This window comes from Dendrobates tinctorius, unplaced genomic scaffold (assembly GCF_039654945.1).
Source record: "Dendrobates tinctorius isolate UK_male_01 unplaced genomic scaffold, ASM3965494v1 ptg000026l, whole genome shotgun sequence".
In the NCBI taxonomy this organism is placed as follows: domain Eukaryota; kingdom Metazoa; phylum Chordata; class Amphibia; order Anura; family Dendrobatidae; genus Dendrobates; species Dendrobates tinctorius.
This window is the reverse complement of record NW_027361694.1, coordinates 9,411,413-9,436,382: the sequence shown is the minus strand read 5'-3', so window position 1 is coordinate 9,436,382 and position 24,970 is coordinate 9,411,413.

The following is a 24,970-nucleotide window of genomic DNA, read 5'->3' as shown; positions in this document are numbered from 1 at the left end:
GGCCAGTTCGCCAGATCGGCACCCTTTTTTGTCATGTCCGTGAGCGGTTTGGCGACAGTCGAAAAGTGTTTTATAAATTTCCTATAATAATTCGCAAACCCCAGGAACCGCTGGAGTGCTTTCAGACTCTCCGGCCTCTCCCATTGCAACACCGCTTGCACCTTAGCGGTGTCCATTTTAAAACCAGCTGCGGACACAATATATCCCAAAAAGGGCAACTCCTGGACAAAAAATAAACATTTTTCCAGCTTAGCATAGAGCTGGTTCTCCCGGAGCAACTGTAACACCTGCCTAACATGCTGCAAATGAGTGTCCCGATCGCTAGAATAAATGAGGATATCATCCAGGTATACAATCACAAATCTCCCCAGGACATGAGCAAAGACATCATTAATAAAATGTTGGAAAACGGCAGGCGCGGTGGTCAACCCAAACGGCATAACCAGACTCTCAAAATGACCCTCAGGAGTGTTAAACGCCGTCTTCCACTCATCCCCCTGACGGACCCTTATGAGGTTATACGCCCCCCTGAGGTCCAGCTTGGAAAACCATTTTGCCCCCGCTACCTGGTTGAACAAATCCGGGATCAACGGCATTGGGTAGGGATCACGGATAGTAATCTGGTTTAACTCTCGGAAATCCAGACACGGGCGTAACCCCCCATCTTTCTTCTTAATGAAGAAAAACCCCGCGGCTACAGGCGAGGACGAAGGCCGGATGTGACCTTTGCTCAGACTCTCCGCGATGTAGTCTTTCAGAGCTTGTCTCTCAGGACCAGAAATATTAAACATCCTGGCCTTAGGTAATTTGGCCCCGGGTTTTAGCCTAATAGCACAGTCATAGGCTCTATGTGGAGGCAGTTCTGAGCAACCCTTCTCAGAGAAAACATCCGCGAAATCCTGCAAAGCCTCCGGCAGGCTGGGCGTCACGGCGGACACACATGTGGCCAAGCAATTGTCTTGGCAGAAACCACTCCATTGTACTATGTCCTGAGTTTTCCAATCAATTACCGGGTTGTGCCTGGACAGCCATGGAAAACCCAGGACCATTTGAGCTGGGAGATTACGGAGGACCCTACATGTAACCGACTCAGAATGTAGGACCCCAATGTGGAGTTTCACCTCTGCCACAAACTCAGTAATCTCCCCTTGAGGGAGGGGAACAGCATTAATGGTCACCACCTGTATGGGGTGAGGAAGTTTTTCAATCTTAAACCCGGCGGTGTGTGCAAACTCCTCATCTATGAGATTGGTGGCGGAACCGCTATCCACAAACACTGATATAGGTAGCTCTCTGCCGGCGACAATAACCTTGGCAGGGAGCATACATTGAGATACCATCATGGAGGATACGCATACGCTCAGTTGGGTCTCCTCCATACCCTCTGAGCTTAACAGTTTTCCGCCGGTGTGACCCTCTTAGGTAGTACCGGGCAAACGTTAACATAATGACCACCTTTACCACAGTAGAAACATGCTCCGGACTTCCGGACTCCCGGAGCGCGAGGCCGAACCTGTGCCACGCCAGCAATCTGCATAGGTTCAGGGGACTCATCTACTTCAACCACACCTGCACCTCTGTTTTCCCCCAGAGGTAGCGTCTCCTGTGCCCCCTGACGAAAACGGCGATCAATACGTATCACCAAACTCATGGCAGACTCCAATGATGCCGGAGTCTCATACATCAGGAGGGCTTGTTTCACCCTCCCTGATACCCCATGAATAAACTGGCTCCGCAGTGCTGGGTCATTCCACTGTGTGTCTACAGCCCAGCGGCGAAATTCCGAACAATAGTCTTCTGCCAAGCGCTCCCCCTGGCGGAGGGCGCGGATTTTAGATTCCGCTAGAGCCAGTCGGTCAGGGTCATCGTAAATGAGCCCGAGGGCAGAAAAAACATTATCGACCGAATGAAATGTAGCAGAGTCAGGTGGTAAGGAAAATGCCCATGCTTGGGGGTCACCACTCAGTAATGACAACACCAGCCCTACTCGCTGGGCCTCATTACCTGAGGATATTGGCCGCATGCGGAAGTATAATTTGCAGGCCTCCCGAAATACGACAAATTTGCTGCGATCGCCTGAAAATCGTTCTGGCAGCGGAAACTTCGGCTCTGCACCGATACCTGCAGATGCCGTTTGCACCTTTGCTACTACCAGGCCCTGCTGCTGAACTGCCCCATTCAACTCGGAGACCTGTATGGACAGCGCCGCCAACTGGCGGGTTATGGAATCTAATGGATCCATGGACTCCTGAAAAAATGTGGGCCGATTATAATGTCACGGGGGCTTAGTTCAACTAAGGCTGAAAGACCCGGGGCCCCTGTGGTGTCCCTTTACTAGGGGAAACCCTGTCTGACCCTCAACCCAGGGTTTTTGCTGAAGGTGCAAATGCCTGAGCCTCCGACCTTTCCTTATCTCCTGCTCAGCCCTGCACTTAACCCTCCACCCTCCACCCAGTGAGAAGTCACCACCAAAGCTCCCACACAAATAATGACAGGCAGGGAGAACTTAAACTGCACTGCGCCGCACACACACAGGAATAAACAGTAATGTGAACAGGGCACAACTAAACACAAATATGGGAAGGAGAAAGGATAACGACGGATCATACGACACCAGATATGAATCTCTCTCTCTTGAACACCTCCACTCCAGACCGGAACCACTTGGTATGAAACACAAGCTATAATCGGCGACGCCCATAGGCCAGCATGACTATTTAAAGACCGTGGGCGTGACTAACCATCCAACCTGGTCTCCAGCAGGATTAACCCCCAAGAGCCTGAAGATCAGGCCGGCGCCACTGAGGCTATAGTGGCTGGAGGTGGAACTACCTCTGCCTGCCGGATGCTGTGGTGTGAACAGCGTCCGACATGACACGTTAGGGCCCTTGGATGCACTCAGCTTGTAAGGATACAGGGAAAGATGGACTCAGACTCTATGAGGTGGAAGGTGTTGCAATTTGGGTGTACTGCTAGTGGTGGAGATAACTTCCTAGTGCTAGTGAAGATAGCAAGGAAGACACTCGATTTATACAAAGAGCAAGGACTGAAGTTGTGTCCGGTACCTGTGTTAAAGACGATAACCCATTAGGCCTTATCCAATATGCCTGTGGTATGGACTGCCAATTGTCCAGTAAAAGTGTCTCCTGGATTTATTGCTGCCAAGGTTCCAGAATAGATTTACAAAGAAAGAATTTTTGGATTTAAACGTGCGCTGCTAGACAAACGACTCCTTGCAGATTGTATGCTTATATACTTTTAATTCCCAACGCGTTTCAAAGTTAACACTTCTTCCTCAGGGGATGATAGGTACATATCATCCCCTGAGGAAGAAGTGTTAACTTCGAAACGCGTTGGGAATTAAAAGTATATAAGTATACAATCTGCAAGGAGTTGTTTGTCTAGCAGCGCACGTTTAAATCCAAAAATTCTTTCTTTGTAAATCTAATGATTTATGGTCACTGAGTGGCCATTTGGATGTGCAGCAGCTTGACCTCTATTCCGTTGTGCCTGAAACTCTCCTGTTATTGGTGAGTATAATAGCTTGATTTATATCCATTTTACTTGGGTAAGACCCTATTGCGCTCTTTCTCTTTTAGTTTTAACCACAAGGTTCCAGAATAGGAACACCTGGAGCCAATGGAGGCATGAATGCAAGAAGTCAGTGTGATGCACCCTACACAGCAACACATCTGGATGGGGGCACATATTGTCTGTACAGTGCCAGGGAATGTGAGATCAGCAACTCGCCGACGACTACCTCTCTTGGGCACTTTACACAGACATAATAAGAATATTAAAACTAAACCAGCCTATCTCATTCAGCTGTAAGTTTTTGGAACATAGAAGTAATATGAATTAGAAAAATTAAAACAAAAATAGTTTGAGTATTGGAGGCAAAGGAGGGGGCAATGTTTATGAGAATTACTCTGGCATATAGTAAAAACTCTCATGTGTGTTAGCTACAGTATTTTATTAATTTGTAGAATTTATTGCTGTCAAGTGTATCCTTCTTACTGACGCTGAGTATCAGTGTTTCACAGAATATTTATTGTGTCATATCCCTAAAAATATGACTGGCAAAGCAGGATATAGTATCATACAGTGCTAACTAGCCAGCAGTGACTTCACTTTGGCAAGCTCCTTCGCCAGCGTGAAAGATCAACAAGATGGATATATTTCAAATTATACCTTGTTACTGAGAAAATTTTAGCTCATATATACGTAAACCTCTATCAAAGCACATTCAGTATGGACAGTATTCAGAATATGAGATTCCAAACAAGAAAACAAGAGGATTCCCTTATAACCTATCTGTACTGCAATGTAAGGTGAATACAAGTGAAGACCTGTCATGTCTGAATACTCTTTCACTTTAGTGGACTTGGGATACCATAGTTTACGCTGTGGGGGCACTCCAGGTAAATTGACACACCCTGCCATGCTCCTTTACAAAAATTAAATGCTTAGTTTATAAAATGCTGCAAAGTAAAAAGGCTTAAAAAAGTGTTAATATTTTATTTTTTATCAAGCAACACAATGCAAAGTAAGGAGAAATCTAAAAACAATCAATATTTTAGTGTTACCACCCTTTGTCTTCAAAAAACATCAAATCTTCTAAATACACTTACAACAAAGGCTTGGATTTGGTAGGATTATGGTCATGGTGTATGAATAACAAATTATATAAAACAGGTGATAATAATCCTCGTGTCAGGACTCAAACCCAGCAGCTCTTGGGCACCAGCTCTCCTCTCTGAGCTATTCAGCTCACTGGACAGTTCCTTGCTAACCCTGTGTTGTTTCTGATTGTCTCCACCCTTAGTTCCTGATTGTCTCCACTGAGTTCCTGATTCGCTCCATCCTGTAAACTACTGATTGAACATCCTACTTAAACCTGGCATTGCACTTCCTTCCTTGCAAGATTATTGAGCTCCCTGCCTTTAGTCAAGCTTTCCTTTCACCTGCTACTTCATAAAAGATTATTCCTCTGCTACCATGTACCAACCCCTGTTTATTCCTTTTTTTTTAAACCAGTTATTTTTATTTAGGTTTCAAAAGATTTTAAACAATAAACAGTGGATATCAATATACATGTAACAATTCACATATCTTGTAGTAATACAATCAAAGCCATCCCCCCCTCCCCCCTCCCCCAATACTCCTTATGCCGGGTATACTTGAGAGTCTTAGCAATCATATCACCGCCATCCAGGCGGACCATATTTTTTCGAAAGTGCTTTCACCATGTCTTCGCCTGTAAATGCTTTCCTCTAAATGCATTACCGAACGTGTCTGAGCAATATTTTCCCTCCTAGTGGGGGGTTCCGAATCCTTCCATTTTCGTGTTATTAGTTTGCGTGCCACATACAGCAACCTCGCTATTGCCACTTTGTAATGTTCTGAGACAGGTATCCCATCCACCTCCCCCAAAACACACAGCACTGGATTCCTGTCGAGCGTACATGCATAAGCTCTCTCAATTTTGTTGATAACGACCAGCCAGTATGCCACCAGCCGCGGACACGACCATAACATATGTAACAGTCCGGCCTGGTCTGTGCCACATCTAGGGCAGCTAGAGTCTCCCCTCAAGCCCGCCTTGAATAGGACCAGCGGTGTTTTGTATGTTCTATGTATTACATATAATTGGGAGAGCCGTGCCTGCCCGCTTAGAGAGATCTTCGGGACATATTCAAGAATAGTCTCCCATTGTTCTGTTGTGAGGGTACCCACCTCCCTTTCCCATTTACTCTTTGCAGTGAGGTGATTGTCCCCCAGATAGGAGTGTAGTAGATCATGATATATGCTCGATATAACTCCCCTCGTCCCTCCCTTCATACACACAAAGTCTAGTACAATGTCGCCCTGAACCGTCATGGCTCCCAATCTACACTGTGCCCTCCAAGCATGTCGAAGCATATAGTATTTAAACCCCCATACCAAAGGCAAATCAAATTCCTCTCTCAATGTCTCAAAGGTCTTCAGGTCCGTTCCACTCTGCAGCTGGCACACATATCTTACTCCTTTCGCCTTCCAATTGCCCATTTGACGCAGCTTATTAAGTTCCGTCAGATGCTCATTGTCCCACACCGGTGAGTACCTAGTCAGCTCATCCACCCCTCTGATCCTTTTAATGGTGTCCCATACCTTCTGAATCATGCCTATGGTAGGATATGGTGCTCCCAGTTTCTTAAAGGTACCATCCTCTAGACCCTGGATAAGTGGGCGTCTCCCCGTCACATGTACCAGCACCCGGTGAGCTGCTCCTCCACAATCAAGGTCTTTCCATGCCCTGACATGCTGGCCCTGTACTGTCAAGAAATAGACCCATGGATTTGGTGCGGCCAGTCCTCCCTCTTCCTTTCCTTTTTGCAGAGTTCCAAATTTAATCCGTGCCTGCTTCTTGCCCCATATCAAGGATCTGAAGATAGAATCAATGCCCCGAAACCGTTTTTTTGGTAGCCATATCGGCGAATTGTGCAAAACGTACTTTAGTTGTGGCATAAGGACCATCTTAATCAGGTTAGTTCTACCCGTTACCGTTAAAGCCAATTTGCACCATGCACCTATTTTCCCTTTAAATTTCTCTAGCAGAGGAACCAAATTCAGACCCGTGAATCGGGACAGTGGAAGAGCTACCCATATCCCTAGGTATTTAAACTGTGAAACTAGCTGGAGTTGTTTCCCCCTCTCATCTATCTCCTCCGCTTCTATTGCTCTATCCACAGCCATGACATAAGACTTGTGCCAATTTATCTCCAGTCCCGAAATGCTCCCAAATTGTTTAATTACATCCATCGTGCACCCCAGTGTCTCAATGATATTTTTTCTTCCAGCTTCCCAAATTTAAATCCGACCACTCCCCTCTCAGCTCTGATCTTGGCCGCCAGGGGCTCCACTGCCACCGCAAACAATAGCGGGGACAGCGGACATCCCTGCCTTGTGCCCCTATGCAAGTCAAACATCCCGGACTGTTCTCCATTCACCTTAACTACCGCCTTTGGGGATGAGTACAATAACTTCACCCAGGCCATGAACGCGGGGCCGAATCCCATCAGTTCCATGATTTTCCATAAGTATTGCCATTCCACGCTATCAAATGCTTTCCTAGCGTCCAATGACATCACTATTCTCCTGCCACCATTATCTGCAGGCAGTTGCATATTAAGAAATAATCTTCTTAAGTTAACAGCCGTGGAGCGGTTAGGCATAAAGCCCGACTGGTCCTCGTGTATAATGGTATGCGCAACCCCGGTGAGCCGGGTGGCCAGGATCTTAGCGAGTATTTTGACATCCGTTGTCAACAACGAAATGGGCCTGTACGACTCTGCATCCATGGGATCTTTTCCCTCCTTCAGCAGAACTACTATCACCGCTTCCTCCATTGATCTCGGCAGTGCCCCCGTCACTAAAGCCTCATCAAGCACAGATTTCAATTTCGGAGCCAGCAGTTCCACTAACTCCCTGTACACCTCCTCAGGTAGACCATCAGCTCCCGGTGATTTGTTATTGGGCATAGACAGTATTGCACATTCCACCTCCTCCACACTCACAGGTTCTTCCAACCTCAACCTATCTTCCTCAGACAATTTAGGTAGTGAAATGCCTTCCAAAAATTTCTCCACATCCCCCTCTGTGTCCCGTGCTCTCGAAGTGTACAGTGCCATGTAATATGCCTTGAAGACCTCCAGTATGTCCTTTGTGTCTGTCAGAGTCGCCCCTGTTTGATCTCTCAGTTTATACACCCTGGAAGACTCCCTTTGTGCCGCAGATATCACCGCCAACAAGTGACCTACTCTCTCTCCTTCTTCAAAGAATTGAGCTTGCTGAAATGCCCTTTTCCTCTCAGCTTGCATCATGTGCAGTTTATCAACTGCCTCCTGAGCCAATTTTAGTCTATTGTGAGCTTCACTCGTTGGCGCCAAAATCATGTCTGCCTCCGCTCTTGTCAGGTCATCCTTTATTTGTTGATCTGCCAATTTAGTTTTGGTCTTACACCTCGCAATCTCACTTATAAAAAGTCCCCTTGTAAACGCCTTCATGGCATCCCATACCGTTGTGGCCTCAGTACTCCCTTCGTTCATTTGGAAGAAGTGCTCTAGCTCTTTGGTTATGCCACCCATGTCCACCACTTTAAGCCACGTCGGGTGAAGACGCCAACCTCCCCTCTGACCCTGAGCAGATCTCACCAGAAGCGTGACCACCATAGGACCATGATCCGAGAGAGTCCTCTGTAGGTATTCCACCTCCCCCACCATCCCGTCCATAGCGGTATCCCCCAAAGCCAGGTCTATCCTCGACAGTGTTCCATGTGTTGCCGAATGACATGAAAAAGTCCTCTTACCCTCATTTCGTACTCTCCACAGATCTACCAGCCCAAGTTCCCCTACATACTTGCCAAAGGCAGTCATCCTGTCCTGTCCAGCTTCCGTACCTGCCGGTCGTACTTTATCCCAATAATCATTCATAGTGTTGTTAACATCTCCCATAATCAACAATGGAGTCTCCCCCCATCTGCCCGTCAGTTCCAGTACTGCTTGTAGTTTCTTTTTAGAGTAAGGTGGAGGGATATATAAAGCCACTAAAATCATTTTGTGTCCGAACAATCTGCAAGCAATCCATACATACTGCCCTTCACTGTCTACATGCACTTCCAGCTCTTCATAATGTGTGTTTTTGTGTATTAGGACTGACACCCCCCTGGAGTACGAGGAATAAGTAGAATGATATGTCTTTAGCATCCAGGCTCTTGACAACCAGTGCATAGTGTCTCTAGTGAGATGTGTCTACTGCAAGCACGCGATCATAGGTTCACAGGATTTGATATGATTCAGAACAGCCGCCCTCTTAACCTTATCAGATATACCACGTACATTCCAACTTAACATCCGAACAGTACGGTTACTCATTGTGCATTAGAAAGAACAATCCATCATCATCAAGTAACATCAATACATTGTGGTCCCAATCATACCCGGTCAAACAGCATGAAAACCCCCATCTCCCTACAAATCCGCCCCACCCACCTCCCCCCATCCCTCTCCGCTTCCCCTCCCCCCACCCTTCCCCTTTTGCAGTTGTCACTCTGTCCCCAACGTGAGCGTGGGAGCTCAAAGAACCTGAGCAACTTCTCAGTATTCCGCACTTCAACATGCGTCGTGTCCTCCTCCATCATTGGCAGCCTCTCCGCCATATTCTCAACAGTATGCATAGTCCCGAACCATTAGTCAAACAATTAACCATAATACGTAGATCCCAGTGGGGAGTTCTCCCCCTCCTCTGCGCTCCTATTTCGCAGAGTAAAGCAGCGCCACAACCCTGTCCAGTGATCAGTCTAGCAGGGTCATGTGGTCATATTGCCATTATCTTCTCTCAATTTGCTCCGGTTGCGCTCCAACCACGAAGCAGCCTCAACCGGTCACGGGAAAAAAATGACCTTTCCAAAAGCTTCCACTCTTAATTTAGCAGGATAAATTGTAGAGTATTTCAAATGCAAAGAGCGGAGCTGTTTCTTCACTTCGCCATACCGCAGTCGCAACTTTTGCACCTCGGCTGAGTAATCCGGGTATATTTCGATTCGTTTGCCCTCCAGGTTAAGATCTGTCAACTTTGCAGCCTTTCGTAAGATAGTGTCCCTGTCTCTGCAATTCAGGATTCTGGCTAGCATCGTGCGAGGTCCATCTCCCGGCACTGGGGGTCTCATGGGTACGCGATGGGCAAGCTCCACCGCAAACACTCTCGACAAGTTATCAGCACCAAACTTGTCCAGCAGCCAGGTTTCAATAAAGGCTGTGGGGTCAGCACCCTCAGCTCTCTCAGGGATGCCCACAATGCGCAAATTGTTCCTACGTGACCGGTTTTCCAGGTCATCATTTTTTTTGGCTACTACCGTGATCCTCTGAGTGTGCTGTTGTTGTGTCTTTTGCACTGAGGTTAAGTGATCTTCTGTTACACCAACTCTGTCCTCCACCTCAGTTAATCTGGCTGTAACTTTCTGCATAGATGTTTTTATGCCTCCCATTTCTTCTTTCAAGCAATTCACTTGCTTTGTTAGAGCAGTTAATGCAGTCTTGCAGTATAAGACAGCTTGGAATACATCCTGCAGGGTGGGCTCTACTACATCTGCACTTTCAGCTAACTGCAGAGTGTCACCATCCCCCTCTTCCTCCTGCTCCAGCTCTGCATTCAGCACAGGCATCTCCTCATCGTCTTCCTCCTCATCTCTGTGCTTCTCACTCCCTCCATTTCCTTCTTCATCTGTCTCTATGCCCCTCACATACCTGTTCAGCCGGGCTGAGACTTCCAGCCTCTGTGCAAAGGCTGTGTTTCTTCTTCCCGCCTCCTCCTCTCTCTCAGCACCATCTTGGACTGAGGCACTGCTGCAGGCTCCGACATCTTTCTGCCTTTTGCGGCCCATGTCTGTCTCTCTGAGTCTGGCAGAAGCTCACCCCTGACTCCTGGGACCTTCAGACATCTGATCCTGGTAAAGGAATTAGCTGGTTCGGGCTCTGTGCAGGATAATTGAGGCTAATGGTGGCAGAGAAGCACAGCCACCCGACTTCTCACATGAAGAGCTAGGCCCCGCCCCACCCCACCCCTGTTTATGCCTGACTGTGCAACCTGCTGTTCCTTTAACTATATTACTGTTCCTGTGTACCGACCCCTGGCTTTTCCTGACTATGCAACCTGTTGATTCTTTAACTACATTACTGCTCCTGTGTACCGACCTCTGGCAATTCCTGACTATGCTACCTGGTGGTGTTGCCCCTTGTGGTTGCAATACCACTACTCCAACCCATGGCAGTCCATAACAGCATAATTTTGTGCACAAAAAATGTAGTCTTTTGCAATCACCCTGAGGTAATAAGTTGCTGAACTTCAGTATTTTGGTGCAATATACCAAGAAAAAAAAGAAACATTTTCTAAGTTGCAAACACAGGTGGTGGGTCAGCAAAAAAGAAATTATTGAGTTCCAGAGGCAACTTATGGATTTGCGCAACTCAGGCCCAGAATCAAATGCACGCATGCCGCTGCCTGCAAAGTTCAGTGGAGATCATTATCATTACCGTGGATTCCTTAATCAATGCTGTATCTATTTTCAGATGTAACCTTCTCCGTTTACCAGTGACAGGAAAAGGTTCTGTTCATCTTTAAACTCCCGATAGATGAGGCTATTGCATGGGCCTCACCTTATGTGGAAAAGACTTCTAACCTCCTGAATTACTTAGTTTCCTTCATCACAGCCATGGATCAAGTGTTTGATGACCCAAATCGTTGTGCTACAGCTGAAACCAAGTTGCATAACCTACTTCAAGGGCGGTGCTGTGAGCTGAATATACTTCCGAATTTGCTGGGTTGCAGACACCACATGGAATTTAGATGCCCACGGGAATCAATTTTGACAAAGATTATCAGCCCTAATAAAGGATGAACTTGCAAGGGTCGAGAGTGACCCCTGATAATTTAGAGGACTTTATTAAATTATGCATTCAAATTGATCAGAGACTCACTGACTGAAGAAAGGAAAAACTGAGAGTATTTGGAAACAACCCTAACTACTCCTTTATTCAATCAGCATTTAAAAAAAACAACAGGAAATGGAACGTATGCATGGGCCTATGCAAATTGATATAATCCGAAAACCTCTCTGAAGTAGAGAAGGAGAGGCGACCTACAGAAAATTTATGCCTCAACTGTGGGGGCTCTGGGCATCTTGCCATTCACTGTCCTAATAAAAGGACTACAGCCTTCACAAATGCCAAAACTGCAAGCTATTAGAACCTTTCAGAACAGCTAGATCTGGTTATGCAGACCATCTCATCTGTAATGCAGGATAAGGTCAAAAAGAATCTCCATCTTCTCATTTTTCATTCCTATACAGGTAATGATTGGGAGCCAAAAATACAATGCTCTGCCATATTAGATTCTGAAGGAGGAATGTCATAGACTTACAATTCACACTTGATAATAACATTGCAAGTAGGACTAAACTGTGGCTGAATCACCTTTATCTTCTGGACCTGTTACTTACGAGACAATTGAACTAAACATCTCGAATCATCATGAAGCGGTTAGTATTCATCTTATTTCCGCACCAAAATTTCCAGTTATTCTAGGAATTCCCTGATTTTCAATCTAAAACCCTTCTATCAGCTGGGTATCAAGGACCATTACCTTTCCCTCTGAGTACTGTAAGAACTTTGCTCAGGGCCGGCGTCAGCACTAGGCGCACTTGGTCAAGTGCCGGGACCCACTCATCATCGGTCACACCAGCGCTATGGAGGTCAGGTGCTATCGCCCACAAGTGGGCCCCCTCCTGCTTGCTTAGGGCCCCAGTACTTGCAAAACTTACCTCTCCCCATTCTTCCACGGCCTCTGACTGCAACATTTCAGTTCAGATGGCATGATGACATGACTAGTGAGTGCCCTTTGTTTTGTACAGTCACAGTGCAGAGAGCCGGAAGATGGCGACGCTGAGGAGTCTGGAATAGCGGCCAGCAAGAAGAGGTGAGTATTTCATTTTTTTAAATGTTTGGAGAATATATGGGGCCATTATTATATTATTATTTATATAGCGCCATTAATTCCATGAGGTTGTACATGAGAAGCGGCTACATACAAAGTTATAGATATCGTTTATAGTAAACAAATTTACAATGACAGACTGGTAAAGAGGGGACTTACATTCTGCAGGATAATGGGGAAGAGACAGAAGGTCAGGGGTGCAGCAGCTGTGTTGGTGGTGATACGGCAGCTCGGTGGTGGTGAGGCGGCAGAATGGTTATTGCAGGCTGTAAGGTTTCCTGAAGAGATGGGTTTTCAGGTTCAGTCTGAAGGATCCGAGGGTGGTGGATAATTGGACGTGCTGAGGCGTGGAATTTCAGAGGATGGGGGATATTTGGGTGAAATCTTGGTGGTGGTTTTGTAAGGAACGAATAAGTGTGGAGGAGAGTAGGAGGTCTTGGGAGGATCGAAGATTATGTGAGGGGAGATATTGGGAGATTAGTTCAGAGATATAGGGAGGGGACAGTTTGTGGATGGCTTTGTAGGTCAGTGTTAGTAGTTTGAATGGGATTCGTTGGGGAATTGGGAGCCAGTGGGGGGATTTGCAGAGGGGAGAAACAGAGGAGTATTTAGGAGAGAGGTGGATTAGTTGGGCAGCAGAGTTGAGAACAGACTGGAGTAGTGCAAGAGAGTTGGCAGGTAGGCCACAGAGGAGTGTGTTGCAGTAATCAAGGCGGAAGATAATGAGGGCATGCAGAAGAGTTTTAGTAGATTGAGGGCTGAGGAAGGGATGGATTCTGGAAATATTTTTGAGTTGGAGGCGACAGGAGGTGGTAAGAGTGTGAACATGTGGTTTGAAGGACCGGGCAGAGTTGAGAGTTACTCCGAGGCAGCAGATTTCAGGTGCGGGAGAGAGTGATGCCATTTACGATAATAGATAGATCAGGTAGGGAAGATACATGAGATGGAGGAAAGATGATGAGTTCAGTTTTGTCTACATTGAGTTTTAGGAAGAAGAGGTGAAGAAGGAGGATATGGCTGATGGACACTCCGGGATTCTGGACAGCAGAGAGGTGACATCTGGGTCAGAGAGGTAAATCTGAGTGTCGTTCACATACAAGTGGTACTGGAAGCCATGGGACTGAGTAGTCCTAGGCCAAGGGTATAGATGGAAAAAAGTAGGGGCCCCAGGACAGAGCCTTGAGGGACTCCAACAGAGAGAGGGTGGGATGAGGACATAGTGTGTGAGTGGGAAACGCTAAATGTGCGGTTGGAAAGGTAAGAAGCAATCTAGGACAGGGCAAGGACTTTGATGCCAAGGGAAGAAAGAATCTGTAGCAGTAGGCAGTGGTCAACTGTGTCAAAGGCAGAGGACAGGTCGAGAAGGAGGAGGGTGGAGAACTTGTCTGCTAGCTTTGGCTGTGAGTAAGTCATTATTAATTTTGGTCAGGGCAGTTTTGGTGGAGTGGTGGGGACTGAAGCCAGATTGGAGGTTGTCAAGGAGAGAGTTAGATGAGAGGTAGGAGAAAAGTTGAGCATGGACATACTGCTCAAGGAGTTTGGAAGTAAACGGGAGCAGCGATATGGGGCGATAGCTGGGCATAGCAGTTGGGTCAAGGATTGTTTGTTTGAGGATGGGTGTGATGGTGGCATGTTTGAAGGCAGAGGGGAAAGTACCAGAAGATAGCTATAGGTTGAAGAGATGGGTTAGGGCTGGAATGAGTGTGTTAGTGAGTTTGGGGAGCAGGTGGGAAGGGATGGCGTCAAGTGCACAGGTGGTGAGGTGTGATTTGGAAAGGAGATGAGTAAGCTCTCCTTCAGTGATGTTGGAGAGGGAGGTTATTAGGGAAGGTTAGGGGTCTGGTAAATGGAGTGGTTGGGGTGATGGAACAGTAAAGGCTTTCCTTGTTTGGTCGATCTTATTTTTGAAGTAGGTGGCAAAGTCCTCGGCAGAGATGAGGGGAGTTGGAGGTGGCAGTGATGGGTGGAGGAGAGAGTTGAATGTGCTGAACAGTTGTTTTGGGTTGTAGGATACAAGGTTTGTGAAATAGGTCTGTTTAGCAGAGGTGAGGGCTAATTTGAACTGTGGCTTGTTTGAAAGCAGTAAAGTCTTCTGGCAGGCGTGGTTTCTTCCAATGCTGCTCTATGACCCTGAAAGATTGTCGAAGTTTTTTGGTGAGATTGTTGTGCCAGGGTTGCCTGGCACAACATTATAGACTGAAGCATTATATGGGGCCCATCATATATTGGCGCATTATATGGAGCTCATTATATATGAAGCATTATATGAGGTTCATTAAACACTGCTCAAAAAAATAAAGGGAACACAAACAACAGAATATAACTCCAAGTAAATCAAACTTCTGTGAAATAAAACTGTCCACTTAGGAAACAACACTGATTGACAATCAATTTCACATGCTGTTGTGCAAATGGAATAGACAACAGATGGAAATTATTGGCAATTATCAAGACACACTCAATAAAGGAGTGGTTCTGCAGGTGGGGACCACAGACCACATCTCAGTACCAATGCTTTCTGGTTGATGTTTTGGTCACTTTTGAATGTTGGCTGTGCTTTCACACTCGTGGTAGCATGAGACGGACTCTACAACCCACACAAGTGGCTCAGGTAGTGCAGCTCATCCAAGATGGCACATCAATGTGAGCTGGGGCAAGAAGGTTTGCTGTGTCTGTCAGTGTAGTGGTCAGAGGCTGGAGGCGCTACCAGGAGACAGGTCAGTACACCAGGAGACATAGAGGGGGCTGTAGGATGGCAACAACTCAGCTGCAGGACTGCTACCTCAGCCTTTGTGCAAGGAGGAACAGGAGGAGCACTGCCAGAGCTCTGCAATATGACCTCCAGCAGGCCACAAATGTGCATGTGTCTGCACAAATGGTTAGAAACCTACTCCATGAGGATGGTCTGAGGGCCCGACGTCCACAGATGGGGGTTGTACTCACAGCCAAACACCGTGCAGGATGCTTGGCATTTGCCACAGAACACCAGGATTGGCAAATTCGCCACTGGCACCCTGTGCTCTTCACAGATGAAAGCAGGTTGACACTGACCACATGTGACAGACATGACAGAGTCTGGAGACGCTGTGGAGAGTAATCTGCTGCCTGCAACGTCCTTCAGCATGACCGGTTTGGCAATGGGTCAGTAATAGTGTGGGGTGGCATTTCTTTGGAGGGCCGCACAGCCCTCCATGTGCTCGCCAGAGGTAGTCTGACTGCCATTAGGTACCAAAATGAGATCCTCAGACCCCTTGAGAGACAATATGCTGATGTGGTTGGCCCTGGGATCCTCCTAATGCAGGACAATGCCAGACCTCATGTGGCTGGAGTGTGTCAGCAGTTCCCGCAAGATGAAGGCATTGAAGCTATGGACTGGCCCGCCCGTTGCCCTGACCTGAATCCGATTGAGCACATCTGAGACATCATGTCTCGCTCCATCCACCAACGTCATGTTGCAGCACAGACTGTCCAGGAGTTGGTGGATGCTTTAGTCCAGGTCTGGGAGGAAATCCCTCAGGAGACCATCCGCCGCCTCATCAGGAGCATGCTCAGATGTTGTACAGTTGGGAGGTCATACAGGCACGTGGAGGCCACACACAATACTGAGCCTCATTTTGACTTGTTTTAATGACATTACATTCCACTTAAATTTTGTGTGTGACTCCAAATCCAGGCCTCCATTGGTTAATAAATTTGATTTCCATTGATGATTTTTGTGTGATTTTGTTGTCAGAATATTCAACTTTGTACAGAACAAAGTATTCAATGAGAATATTTCATTCATTCAGATCTAAGATTTAACAAGCATTTTTCACCTACTGTGTCCCCCCATTTCCTTGTAGATTGTAAGCTTGCGAGCAGGGACCTCACTCCTAATGTCACTGTTTGAATTGTCTTAACTTGTATTGAATTTATTGTCTGTACATGTCCCCGCTTAATTGTAAAGTGCTGCGGAATATGTTGGCGCTATATAAATAAAAATTATTATTATTATTATTATTATTATTATCTAAGATGTGTTATTTGAGTGTTCCCATTATTTTTTTGGGCAGAGTATATGGATCATTATATGGGGCCCTTTATATATGGAGCAATATATGGGGCCCACCATATACTGTATGAATCATTATAATGGGCCCATCATATACTGGCGCATTATATGGGGCCTATCATATACTGTATGAAGAATTATCTGGGGCCCATCATATACTGTATAGAGCATTATATGGGGCCCATCATATACTGGAGCATTATATGGGGCCCATCACATACTGAAGGGATCACTGTATGGGGCCCATTATATATGGAGCAATATATGGGGCCCATCATATACTGGACCATTAAACGGGGCCTATTCTGTATGGAGCATTATATGTGGGGTATTATATATCGAAAATTATATGGGACCCATTATATATTAAGCAATATATGGGGCCCATCATATACTGTATGGAGAATTATATGGGTCCCATCATGTACTGTATGGAGCATTATATGGGGCCCATTATTCTGTATAGCACTATATGGGGCTCATTATGTATGGATCAATATATGGGGCTCATTATTCTATATGGAGCTCCCATAATACTGTATGGAGGACTATACGGTCTGGTTTCTGAGCTATTGTAGAATTTACAATAGGTATCACTCATGTAATGTCAGAAACAAAATCTTTGGCATTGTTCTATATTTCTCTGCCGTATCTGTGCATCATGAATCGTGGTATGTGTTAAAAGGGCCCACTGAGATTCTTTCGCCTGGGGCTTACGAAAACCTGTAGCTGGCCCCTGCATGCTAATGTATCTGTTTTCAAACAAATTCAGGCATCTGAGATTTCTCATCAGAATTATGATAAACTACCACCTCAGTACCAGCAGTTCAGTGAGGTCTGCTGTAAGAAGAAAGCTGATCAACTGCCTCCTCATTGTTCTTACAACTGTCCCATTGAATTGTTTCCTGGAGCATCCATTCCATTTAGGTGAATTTACAATCTTTCTGAGCCAGAATTGAAAGTACTAAAAGAATATCTAAGTGAAAATTCAAAGAAAAGCTTAATCCAACCTTCTTCTTCACCAGCTGGAGCATGCCACCCATGTTTTTTGTAGAAAAGAAGGCAATGTATTGATTACAGAGAAATAAATAAGATTACCATTAAAAATTGCTATCCACTCCACTTAGGCTGTGTGCACACGTTGCATTTTTTTGCATTTTTTCAAGGCGTTTTTCTGCTGCAGAATCGCAGCGAAAACGCAAAAAAATGCATCCTATGGGATTCCGCATGCCCATTCTTTTTGCGAACCATGGCGATTCCGCACCCATAGGAATGCATTGATCCACTTACTTTCCGCATGTGGCTATGCCCACCATGCGGAAAGTAAGCGGATCATGTGCAGATGGTACCCAGGGTCTGGAGGAGAGGAGGCTCTCCTCCATGCCCTGGGTACCATATCCCTGTAAAAAATAGAATAAAAATAAAAAATAGTGATATACTCACCCTCCGGCGGCCCGCGAAGTCCTTCCCGCCTCTCACCACGCTCCCGGCATCTTCCGGTCCCAGTAATGCTTTGCGCAAATGACCGCAATGCTGTCGCGCTCTCACGTGCGTGACGTCATCTCAGGTCCTTTGCGCAAAGCATTACTGGGACTGGAAGATGCCGGGAGCACCGCAGAGCAGATCGAGGGCTGTCGGAAGGTGAGAATAACAATATTTTTTATTTTTTTTATTATTTTAACATCCTACCTATCATATTCCAATAATAAACAACAGAAAAGGCGGCACAACAAGCTAGAAATAAATAACATAATGTATGAAAAATCATAAATAAAAATAATATAATAGAATAATACCCCAGCTCATTGTAGCACAGTGTAGGACACACTGAAAGCATGCAATTAAATCAGGAGGAAAAACCAGTGCAAAGACGTCCAAAATAACATGTAATAAAATCACAAATCTTTATTGGAGACACAGGTAACAATTGACAGTTAGTGAATACAAAAGTGACACAAGAAAACCTTGTGGCCAGACAAGTATTATGGTTCCAACACATACCAGGGAGAGGAGACACGGGGTTTGCAGCGTGTGGTGCTCAGTGTCTCTTCTCCCTGGTATGTGTTGGAACCATAATACTTGTCTGGCCACAAGGTTATGTTGGAGCTATACTTTCTAGTATGGTGACCAGCCTGGGATTTTTCCTTTACTTCATTTGTGCAGGCCATCCATTTATTATTAACTCTTGATGCTCCTTTTTCTTGTAACCATATGCAATCTATACTCTTTTACACAACCGGATTGTATACCATTTTATTGAGGTACACTGTTCATCTACACCCTGCATGTTTTCTTGTGTCACTTTTGTATTCACTAACTGTCAATTGTTACCTGTGTCTCCAATAAAGATTTGTGATTTTATTTCATCTTATTTTGGATGTCTTTGCACTGGTTTTTCCTCCTGATTTAATTACTATCATATTCCAAGCAATGCTAATCGCTTGGAATGCGCAAGCATTCCGCAAGCGAAAAACGCTTGCAAAACGCTTGTTTTCCGTGGGAAAAATGCATGCGAATTCGCATGCTTTTTACCCGCTGCGGGAGTGCTGAAATGTTGCGAAAATTTCCGCAGCATTTCTGCAACGTGGGCACATAGCCTAAATCTCAAGCCAAAATTATCCCACATGTACTTTGTGTCAATTTAATTGCAAGAAAATCCGTCTGTTCCACTAAGAGTCCACATAAGGAAGTGGACAGAATAAACACAAAGTTCCCAAAAATTATCTTAGAGTTAATCAATATTTACTAACAAAATTCGATTTGTAATTGATTGAATTTTGTTAATAAATATTGTTTAATGAACTCTAAGATAATTTTTGGGAACTTTGTGTTTATTCTGTCCACTTCCTTATGTGGACTCTTAGTGGAACAGATGGATTTACCACTCTCCTTAATTCCTGAGTTGCAGGAGAGAATGCATTCTGCCAAGGTGCAAAAATTAAAGATGTGTCTGACAGGATATCAGGACTCTTCAGACCTACAGATGACTACCCATTCCTGCTACTACATGTGGGGACAAATGACACTGCAAGAAATGACCTGGAAACCATCTGCAGAGACTTTGAAGACTTAGGCAAGAAAGTGAAAGAACTGGGAGCGCAGGTGGTCTTCTCTTCCATCCTCCCAGTGGATGGCCATGGAACAAGGAGGTGGAATAAGATTCTGCAGGTGAACAACTGGCTTCGTCGATGGTGCTGTCAGCAAAGATTTGGATTTCTGGATCACGGAGTGAATTATCTATATGATGGACTACTTGCTAGAGATGGGGTGCACCTTACGAAGACTGGAAAGCATGTATTTGGAAGTCGCCTTGCTACACTTGTAAGGAGAGCTTTAAACTAGAACAACATGGGAAGGGAAGCAAAAGACCAGAAAAAGCCATACACCTGACAAATGCTATTGAGAACTCTGCTATTAGAAGTGGAAAGGAAGAACAAAGACAAAAGAATCTAATTAATAAAAATATTGGAGAAAGAGAAACCTATCACAAACTAAAATGTTTCTATACTAATGCACAAAGCATGGGCAAAAAACAAGGAGAATTGGAACTACTAACACAGGAAAAGAAATATGATGTCATTGGAATCACTGAAACTTGGTGGGACAATACACATGATTGGAATACAAGACTAGAAGGATACAACTTATTTGCAAGAAACAGACTTGACAAACGAGGAGGAGGTGTCGTATTGTATGTTAGAAACGCGTATATCTGCACAGAGATTGAAGCTTCAGAGACTGGGAGCTCTGTGGTAACTGTTTGGGTAAGAATACAAGGACAGAACAATGGAAAGGACACCATTGTAGGCATTTACTACAGGCCACCTGTGCAAGCTGAAGATATGGATGAACTCTTTATGCATCAAATGGCCAAGTTCTCCAAAAAATATGACATAGTTGTCATGGGAGATTTCAACTATCCAGACATTTGTTGGGAATCTCTCTCAGGCAAAACTAACAGGTCAAGGAAATTCTTATCCTCTCTTGCTGACAACTTTATCTTCCAAAAGGTAGGGGAGAAAACAAGGGGAACTGCTACCTTGGATCTAATCCTTATAAACAGGGAGGAAATGGTTGAGGAGGTAAAAGTGGCTGGGACCCTAGGAGGTAGCGACCATGCTATTTTAGAATTTTGGATAACTAGAGGCGGAAGACCTGTGAAGTCTCAGACGTCAAGGTTAGATTTCAGAAAGGCAGATTTTAAGGGATTCAGAAAGAGAATTGGAGGGATCCAATGGTTGGATATCCTTAAAGACAAAAATGTCCAGGAAGGATGGGAAATCTTGAAAAATGAAATTCTCAAAGCACAGTTGTTAACAATTCCGAAAAGAGCGAAGAATAGGAAGCATTTAAGGAAACCAGGATGGATGAACACAGAACTTAAGCACATGCTAAAAAGGAAGAAAAAAATGTTTATAAAATGGAAAGAAGGAGGCATATCTAAAGAAGAATATAATGCTGTCTGCAGAACCTGCAGGGCACAAATCAGATTATCTAAAGCTGAAAATGAATTGAGGCTTGCAAGAGATGTCAAAAGGAATAATAAAGGATTTTGGGGATATGTCAAAAGTAAAAGAAAATTCAAAGATGCTATAGGATTTTTACAGGATGAAAATGATGAAATGGTAAGACAGGATGTTGAGAAGGCTGAACTTTTAAATTCCTATTTTGCATCTGTTTTCTCTCAGAAAGGAAATGTAACATCAACTGTTCTTCACTGTCCTATTAAGGGAATAGAAGAATCCAGGATATCTATAAACAGAAAGACAGTGAGGAAACACTTAGCTAACCTAAATAAATTCAAGTCTCCAGGTCCAGATGAATTACACCCCAGAGTACTGAAGGAGATAGCAGAAGAAATTTTTGAACCCCTCTCCATAATCTTTGAAAAATCTTGGAGAACAGGAGAAGTGCCAGAAGACTGGAGAAGAGCAAATGTTGTTCCTATCTTCAAAAAGGGGAAGAAGGTGGACCCAGGCAACTATAGGCCGGTGAGTCTGACTTCTATACCAGGAAAGATCTTTGAGCAAATTATTAAACAACATGTATGTCAGTACCTGGATAAGAATGAAGTGATTAAACAGAGTCAGCATGGGTTTGTAACTAATAAGTCATGTCAGACTAACTTAATTTCCTTCTATGATGGAATCACTGATTGGGTGGATCAAGGAAATGCTGTAGATATAGTATATCTTGACTTCAGCAAAGCATTTGACAAAGTCTCTCATACAATCCTTATTGAAAAAATGACTAAGTATGGAATGGACAAGGCAACTGTTAGGTGGATTAATAACTGGCTTAGTGATCGGACCCAAAGAGTGGTCGAAAACGGCTGCACATCCAGTTGGAAGAATGTCTCAAGTGGGGTACCACAGGGCTCTGTCCTGGGCCCTGTATTGTTCAACATCTTTATCAATGATTTAGATGAAGGAATTGAGGGTAAACTGATTAAATTTGCTGATGACACAAAGCTAGGAGGGATAGCTAATACTAGAGAAGAGAGAGAGAGGATTCAAAAAGATATAAATAAACTGGAGAAGTGGGCAGCAACTAACAGAATGGTTTTCAACAGGGAGAAATGCAAAGTACTACATCTGGGCAATAAAAATGAAAAAATCATATACAGAATGGGAGGAATAGGGCTAAGTGACAGCACATGTGAAAAAGACTTGGGTATACTAATAGATCACAGACTGAATATGAGTCAACAGTGTGATGCAGCAGCAAAAAAGGCAAATGCAATTCTAGGATGTATTAACAGAAGCATACAGTCTAGATCACGTGAAGTCATTATTTCCCTCTACTCCTCTTTGGTCAGACCTCATCTGGAATATTGTGTCCAGTTTTGGGCACCACATTTTAAAAAAGACATCAACAAACTGGAGCAAGTTCAGAAAAGAGCGACCAGAATGGTGACCGGTCTGCAAACCCTGTCTTATGAGGAAAGGTTGCAGGATTTGGGAATGTTTAGTTTGCAAAAGAGAAGACTGAGAGGAGACTTAATAGCTGACTACAAATATCTAAAGGGCTGTCACATTGTAGAAGGATCAACTTTATTCTCATTTGCACAAGGAAAGACTAGAAGCAATGGGATGAAACTGAATGGGAGGAGACACAGATTAGATATTAGAAAAAACTTTTTGACAGTTAGAGTGATCAATGAGTGGAACAGGCTGCCACGAGAAGTGGTGAGTTCTCCTTCAATGGAAGTCTTCAAACAGAGGCTGGACAGACATCTGACTGGGATGATTTAGCGAATCCTGCTTTGAGCAGGGGGTTGGACCAGATGGCCCAGGAGGTCCCTTCCAACTCTACGATTCTATGATTCTAAGGTTTTAACCAAACTCGATCTAAGGCTAGGTTTACATTAGCGTTTGAGTTCGCAGCGTATCATCTGCATGCAAAAACGCATGTTTACGCAGCGCTTTCTATCTGCCTCATCTTGCGCATGATGGCAAAAAAACACTGCATGTGCATGCGTTTGTATTCATTTTTGCATGCGTTTGTGTTGTTTCTGCGCATGTGCTCGATATTTCTAATGCTTTTCCAGTAGAGTTTCCTTGATACCAGACACCCAATGTGCGTGTTTCATGGGCTTTCTATATATAGACTCACTGCACAGATGAAATCCTCTTCTTTTGCTGCTGTACCAGCTGCAAGACGGATTTTAGCATGGAGAGCTTCCTTATTAATCTTGACTGGCAATTGAAATTGGCTGTTGCCTTTGCTGTGGCTTGCGAAGAAGAAAGAAGAGAAAGACGGAGAAGACCTCCTCGTCGCTATTGGCAACACCCCATCTTAGAAGTCTGAGAGAGATGTGGAGCCTACCACTCGTTGTACACAGAGCTGCGTGAAAACCCTGAGAAGTTTTTTGAGTACAAAAGAATGTTGGAACAGAGCTTCGATGACTTGCTGCAACGTGTCCGAGGATTCATCACCAGGCAGGACACACAACTACATCGAGCAATTCCTGCGGAGAAACGTCTGTTGGTGACCCTGAGGTACATAATTTTGAAAAACAAACACATGTCGTTAGTATTATTGTTTGAAAAGCCATGTACTTATTTTTTTCCCCATTTTCTGTTTGGCAGATTCCTGGCTACTGGAGAGACCTTATCATCTCTACATTTTCCATTCTGGATTGGAGTGTCCACCCTTTCTGGGATTGTTGGAGACACCTGCCGTGTTTTATGTGACGTTCTGCATGAAGAATTCCTCCCCCAACCCACAACTGAACTCTGGCTGGAAAATGCTGTAAAATTACAGGACATTTGTAATCTTCCAAACTGTTTGGGGGCTGTGGATGACAAACACATTTGGATTAGGAAACCTGCTGGAAGTGGATCTGAGTATTTCAATTACAAAAAATACTTCTCCATTGTTCTCATGGCGATTGCAGATGCTGACTGTCGATTTTTCGCCATGGACTTTGGCTCATATGGATGAGGAAATGACTCACACTTTCAAAAACTCTGACATGGGCCACCGTTTGTATGGCAATAATTTCAATTTTCCACAGCCACGACCTCTTCCGAACACTGAAGGACCGCCAATGCCATTTGTTGTGGTTGGGGATGAGGCATTTCAAATGTGTGCCAACCTCATAAAACCGTGCTCAAGTCGGTACTTGAATTACACCAAACAGATTTACAACTACCGACTGACAAGGGCAAGAAGAACTGTGGAGTGTGCCTTTGGATTTCTGGTATCTACATGGCGCATTTTGGGAACGGCCATCAATCTAAAAACTGAGACAATTGATGAGGTTGTGAAAGTGTGTGTTGTTCTGCACAATTACATCCTGGTGAAAGAGCTACAACAATTAGAACTTGACGAACCTGTTCATATCACATTGCAGGATTAACAAGATCACCCTCTGAGGACTACAGTGGAAGTTGCTCTGATGAGGGATACATTTGCTGCCTACTTTATTTCGGATATTGGACGTGTGGCATGGCAAGACGAAATGGTTTAAGCCGCTAAGTTAAATGGTCCTGTAATGTTATGTACCTGTAAGGTTATGTACCTGTAATATTTGCTGACTTTAAGGCCGGCATCACACTAGAGAGGAATACGGACAAGTGAGAGGCGTTAAAAAAACGCATTGCACACGGACCAATGATTCTCTATGGGGCAGCTCCCATCAGCCATATTTTTCTTGTGTATATTTTATGGTCCATGCCAATCGCAGCATGCTGCGATTGTTAGCGTACTACGGCCATAGTACGCCAATGCAAGTCTATGGGTGTGCTACAAATACGCATTACACACGGACCACATGTGTGACTTTCAAGAAATACGCACCCGGGGTCTTTTAGAAAAGCCGGCAATTCAGTGTGCAATACAGTAAACTCGCACTGACAGGTTTAATAAAGAAGCAAAAGATTAGAT